The sequence below is a fragment of the Streptopelia decaocto genome (genome assembly GCF_964273445.1).
Source record: "Streptopelia decaocto genome assembly, chromosome: 2".
Taxonomy (NCBI): Eukaryota; Metazoa; Chordata; class Aves; order Columbiformes; family Columbidae; genus Streptopelia; species Streptopelia decaocto.
The window spans coordinates 13,038,830-13,045,068 of record NC_138655.1 but is presented as its reverse complement, the minus strand read 5'-3'; positions in this window follow the sequence as shown (position 1 = coordinate 13,045,068).

The following is a 6,239-nucleotide window of genomic DNA, read 5'->3' as shown; positions in this document are numbered from 1 at the left end:
CTTGGTATCTGGTGAATGGAATCTGCCTCCACCTCCTTCCTCCTCCTTTTGCCAGCAGGATGGAAAACTGAGGGAGGGGTATTATGACATGGCAAGATCAAGCAGGTTGGATGCCAAGGATGAGAGGCACTAAGGGCTTATCAGAAAGGTGCCTATAAACATTCTCTTCTGAAAGGTGGAGTGGAAAGAATTCAAAAAGTTGAGAAGGAGACAAAATGTTATCTCAGGTAAGAAATACAGCACAGTGCAGTGTGTAACTGTTGACTGATAACAGTGCTACTCTGGAGATCATCGCTGGTGACCACAAAGCAAATGTTTCCTCTAAATGTAACCACAGAATAGGTTAAAGCTGATGGGCCTTAACTGAGGCTAAATGGAAGAGGCAATTAAAATCTTCAGTCTAGTGAAGTAAGGGAATTAATAAAGTACCAGGGCGGTAAAAGGTAAGAACTAAGTGAAGCTGAACTCTGTGCTTTTTGCAGAGGTATCTGTGGTAGCAGCGTGCCCACGCAGCTGGGAAGCGGGACCGTGCTTCGGCTGCAAGAAGAGGCAGAACTTTCCCTGAAGATACATGCACCTGGATTTCTCTGTGACAGAGAAACAAGGCTTGTGGATTACACCAGAGTCAACAGAATTAATGCCCCCACCAACCTCCACTGCAGCACTGGTACGAGCTCTGAAATGGCTTTTACAGTGCCTGGCATTCCTGTTCGACTCTGCTGATCCTTGGTGAACCTGTGTGAGACAGAGAATTTGCAGAAAGTAAGGACAGCCACAAGAATTCTGAACAGTATTTGGAGATTTATCCAGACCAGACAAAAAGGGCAGTGGGCTGACCAGGGACTGATCAGACGCTGTCAGGGACCGGAAGATTTTCAGACAGTTTTACGAAGACATTCATTAACACGGATAAGGTGCAGGAAGGACTTAAGCTTTCAAATGTTTACTTTGGAGAGGAATTTAAGGGGTTGAAAACTGGAGCGGAAGTGCTAAATAAACAAGTCATCCTGCCAACAAACTCAGCTAAAACCTGAAGTTTACAATAAATTTGTCTCCAGTCGGAAGTCACCGTCCTGCTTCTGGGTATGCAAGCAAACATGATTTCTGAGGGAAGAGTTTCCTGGAAACCATTTGGTCTTGTGATCTGGTCAACAGTTATCAATTTGAACAAGCAGCTTCGGCATGCTGTATAAATCACTCTCGAGAAAGAGACAAGAGTCATCTTGGAGAACAGACGTTCTCCCATGTTGGTGAAGGTGGCACCCAGCTGCTCAGTGCCAGTGCTCAGTTCAGAGGACAGCTGTGCTGACGCAGCTCACCTCGCTGTTTCACAGCACTATATTTTACTCTGTAGATACGTCTCAGCTACCCATCAGTGGGAAAAGCAAACCGGCAGCCCCCCACCAGCCCATCAAGACTGTTGAGCACATCGTAATCAACTTCTCGCTTCAGAAACAGAACTTACTAGAAGAAGCCAAGCTGCTACTTCTGATTTTAAACAAGGAGGAACTGGTGGAGAATTCAGAAGGGGCAGGTAGTTTGAAAGTGGTAATGACACATGGAGTTAACTTATGTGGAAGGGAAAAGCACAAGAGACTTGGAATAAAGAAAAAAGCAGACTTTTGAAAAGTCAGTGAACTGAAAAGTAATGCCTTTTGAGTAAGTGATCTCAGGAATGAGGGCTGCTGAGAATAACTGGAAGAGAATACATTAAAATCCAAGAGGCAAATTTTCTCTCTAGGAAAGAAAAATAGCAAACATATTAAGAAAAATTTGTAGCAGTAAGTCTGGAACAGCTGCTCTTTAAGAAAATGAAACTCCAACAACAACAAACCATAACTGAGGCCACGTGTAGATACAGAGAACAAGAATATGGGAATCACTTTAGAAAAACAAATGAATTATGAATAGCAAGAGTCATCAAAGGCAAAAAGAAGATGGTCTGAAAATATTTCAGAGGGATAAACAAAGGTAAGTGGAAATTTGTTGCAGAATGTGGAAGGAGAACAGCGAATGAATTATGCACACCAGGCTAAATTGTTCAATCCTTATTTTGCTTGTCCTCACAAAAGATTATTCCGGTCAGAAGTGAATGCCTTTAAGTAAGTAGTCATATGTACCACACAGAAAAAAAAAAAAAAAAGAAGAAGAATAATATTCATTATATATAGTCAGCAGCACAGGCCTAGTGAGTGCCAAACTAGGGGTAGCAATCTCTGAATCAGAGCTGATTACCTGTGAGAACTACCACAGATCAGGGAAAGTCGTAAAACACTGGAGAAGGCTGCACACAGTGCCTGTGTTCCGGGACAATTCTGTTCATTGCTGCAACTGCTGGAGGGGTCAGCTGGATGAACTATAAACTGCACAACATCCCATACATAAACATTCATCCTGAAAGGCAGAGCTGGGAGGGAGTGGATGTGGTTTTAATGATAACCTAAGGTTTGGAAAAAAGGGTCAGTGGCCTGATCCTTGGTGCCCACTGTATTTTCCATACATTATTTAAACCAATGTGATTATAACCTCAGAGTTCAACGATGTCAATCGAAGGCGCAGCAGTTTAGAGTGTTTTATCTATGACCTTGTCCAAAGATCCCGATGAAATCTGGCAGAAGTTTGTACGGAGTGTTCTCATGCCATATGCCAACTCCTTGGCAGTTCTGAGCTGGAAAGACGGAGAGGGACCAATGATGGATGAACTGGCTGGCCAACTCTGACAATATGAAGAAAATCTCTCTTTCTCCCTCATCTTGGCTGTGGAGAAACTGTCCTAGGAGTTCCAGAAAAAAAAACAGAAGATGAAACAGAATGAAGTGCAGAGATGACAGAACCAGACGAGTGCAGCAGTGATGGAAGCAGAATTGGCTTCAGCATGCAACAACCCAACAGCACAGACCATGCTCCTGCCCTGAAGGACTGCTATGATGGATGGAGCCCAAAGTCATGGACTAAATGAACTCAACATACATTTTAGAGACAGGGCCCACAGACTAAGGGAATGATATCTGTTTATATATAACAAAAGACAAGAAAAGTGCTGGCGATTAATTGGGATGCATTGAAACACAAGGGCATGAGGAAAATGGTATAGAATAAAGGGTAGATACTGTCCTGGTTTTGACTGGGATAGAGTGAATTTTCTTTTGAGTAGCTGGTATAGCGCTGTTCTGTGGATTTAGTATGAGAATGATGTTGATAACACACTGACGTTTTAGTTATTGCTAAGCAGTGCATATACTAAGTCAAGGACTTTTCAGCTTCCCATGCTCTGCCAGCGAGGAGGTGCAGAAGCAGTTGTGAGGGGTCACAGGCAGGACAGTGGATTCACGCTGGTCAAAGGGATGTTCCATACCATATGCTGTCCTGCTTAGTATATAAACTGGGGTGAGAGTGGGCAATCGCTGCTCGGGGACTGGCTGGGTGGTGGTGAGCAATTACATTGTGCATCACTTGTTTTATATATTCTTCTTATTAATATCATTACTTCCTGTCTTATTAAACTGCCTTTATCTTAACCCACGAGGTTTACTTTTTTTTTCTGATTCCCTCCCCCATCCCCTGGGCAGGGGGACTGAGCGAATGGCTGTGTGGTGTTGAGCTTCCTGTCGGGTTAAACCACAACAGATTGTCATTTAGAAAGTGAATTTGAACCAGTTGCCTGCAAATACCCAAATTCATTAATAAACACAGAACTATTTGGTTGTATGGCACCCTTTCTGCTAATAAATGAGAATCCTGTTAAAAATCAAGCACATTCACTGTTCGCTTCTCATCACATCTCTGCTCAATTATTCTGCCTCTCTGAAGATTTATTCCATGTCAATAGTTTCTTTCTAATGATCTTGTGGGCTTTTTTCTCCTTCTGTTAGTACTATCACTGAAAAGCCTGAGGCAGCTGGTAGGAATCTAATAGAACAGGAATACCGCATACATTATTGTTATTCTCAGCAGCTGAATTTTTAGCTTGTGGATTCTCATATTCAGGTGCTGCTGCCACTAACAAGATAATTTGCCTCAGAACTATCCAAGAAAAACTGTCCTGCCCTGTTGAGAGGTGTGTCTAATGACTGATATCAAAAGCAAACAGATAGTACCAGTCAAAGACCCGTACCACCTGGTTTATGTGGCAATAGGCAATGCAAAAAGGGTTTCTTATTAATTTCTTTTCATAGCTTATTTATAAACCATTGTGGGGTGTGACAGAGAAAGGCTTTTAAGAAACCTGACAACTGGGGGTAGAAGAATTAAGGATGAGGTCAGGTTGGCAGGCTGTGATCGTGTTCCTGGACTGAATTCTGGCGGTGATATGCACAGGGAGCCTTTATCTGAGACTGGAGACTGTGTGAGCTGCTCACCATCTCCTGAGTGTTGGCAACACAGGGCACATCTGCGGGCTGAGGCTTCATGTTTCTGCAGTTACGCAGAACTGGGATTCTGAAGATAACTGTGACACTGCAAAAGATCTGGGTCTGTAGTTCTCTAGAGACCTATTTGAAGACGCCAGAGCACTGAGTTTCTTTCTATCGGTCTCCTTTCAGCTCTGTCACCACTACTCCGAAATTATTACCAAGCATAGAGGACAACAGCCTTAAAAATTAAATGGCACAAGTGATGAGGGGCTGACTTGCTTTGTTTATTCTACTTATATATCAAATCATTCACTGTTTTGTAATGTAAAAATATAAAGCCCTTCCCCTGTCTGTAACTCAATGACACTTAAACAATAAGAAAATGCTTCTGCATGGGAAGTTGACACTGATACGACTTTAAATGACTCAGAAAACCCCAGATACTAAAACAAGGAGGGGCACCTGCTGCTATTTTATTTGAAGCCGCTTCCTGCACTTGCTCAAAACACCGTACCAAGAGGATGGGCTGCTGTTGGTGTTCAGGTCTGCAAAGTTTCAGTCCCCACACTATATAGACCACATACTGGAGGCACTGCTAAATTAAATGATCTTGCCTGATCCTTGTCACAAAATGCTTATTTCTGCTCCTGCACCTGCCCTTGCCTTGAGCAGTCACTAGCATTTTCCAGGTGTGTCTGAACTGCATCAGGAAACTAATGTTAAAATTAACCCAGCAGGTAACAGAGGTATTTTAATCTCAGATCTGTTCCCCACCAGTGTCAGCCCAGGGGCGGTTGCATTGGTATAAGGAGGAAGCAGCCGAGTTGAGGGAAGACCATTATTCAGTTCAATTATTTATCAGAAATCCTGGCTAACACGGGAGATCCCAGTTGACTGGTAGTTGGCGAATGAGATGCCCAGGTACAAGAAGGGTCGGAAGGAGGATCCAAAAATTTTCAGGCCTGTCCATCTGACCTCGGTGTCAGGGAAGGTCATGGAGCAGATCATCCTGAGTGACATCACATGACACATACAAGACAAACGAGTAACCAGGTCCAGTCAGCGTGGGTTTATGAAAAGCAGGTCCTGCCTGACCAACCTGATTTCCTTCTACGACAAGGTGACCCACTTAGCGGATGAGGGAAAGGCTGCTGTGGATGTTGTGTAGACTTCAGTAAGGCCTTTGACACTGTATCCCACAGCATTCCCCTGGAGAAGCTGGCAGCTCATGGCCTGGATGGGTGTATCTGCGATGGATAAAAACTGGTTGGATGGTCAGGACCAAAGAGTTGTGAATGGAGACAAATCCAGTTGGTGGCCAGCCATGAGTGGTGTTCCTCAAGGCTCAGTACTGGGGCCAGTTCTGTTTAATCCCCAGGGAGGTGTCACAACCCCAAGCCTGACGGTGTTCAAGAAGAGACTGGACAACACCCTCAGACAGACAGTGTGAACTGTGCTGTTGTCATATACAGGGACAGGAGTTGGACTCCATGATCCCTGTGGGTCCCTTCCAACTCAGGACATTCTATGACTCTGTGAATCTCTTTAGCAACTGTGTTAAGGGTCTCTTCCAAGCCAAACGATCTGGCTCTAAGGCCGCCCCAAGGCTCAGCGCCGGCTCCCCCCAGCGCCTGCGGGAGCACACGGCGGCCGAGGCCTCGCTCCCGCCGCTCGCAGCCGGGGTGGCGACCGAACGTCCAGGTCTCGCTTGCGGTTATTAAACCCGACCGAATAATCCCGGCGATACGGCGGGGAGGTAGCGGTGACCGGGCCTTTACCGGGCAGCAAGCAGCCCCCGACCTCTGCTCCTCCAGCCGCCCCGCCCGCATCACGGGGTAACCACCGCCGCTCTCCCCGCCCCGCCGGAACTGACGTAGGCGGGCGCTT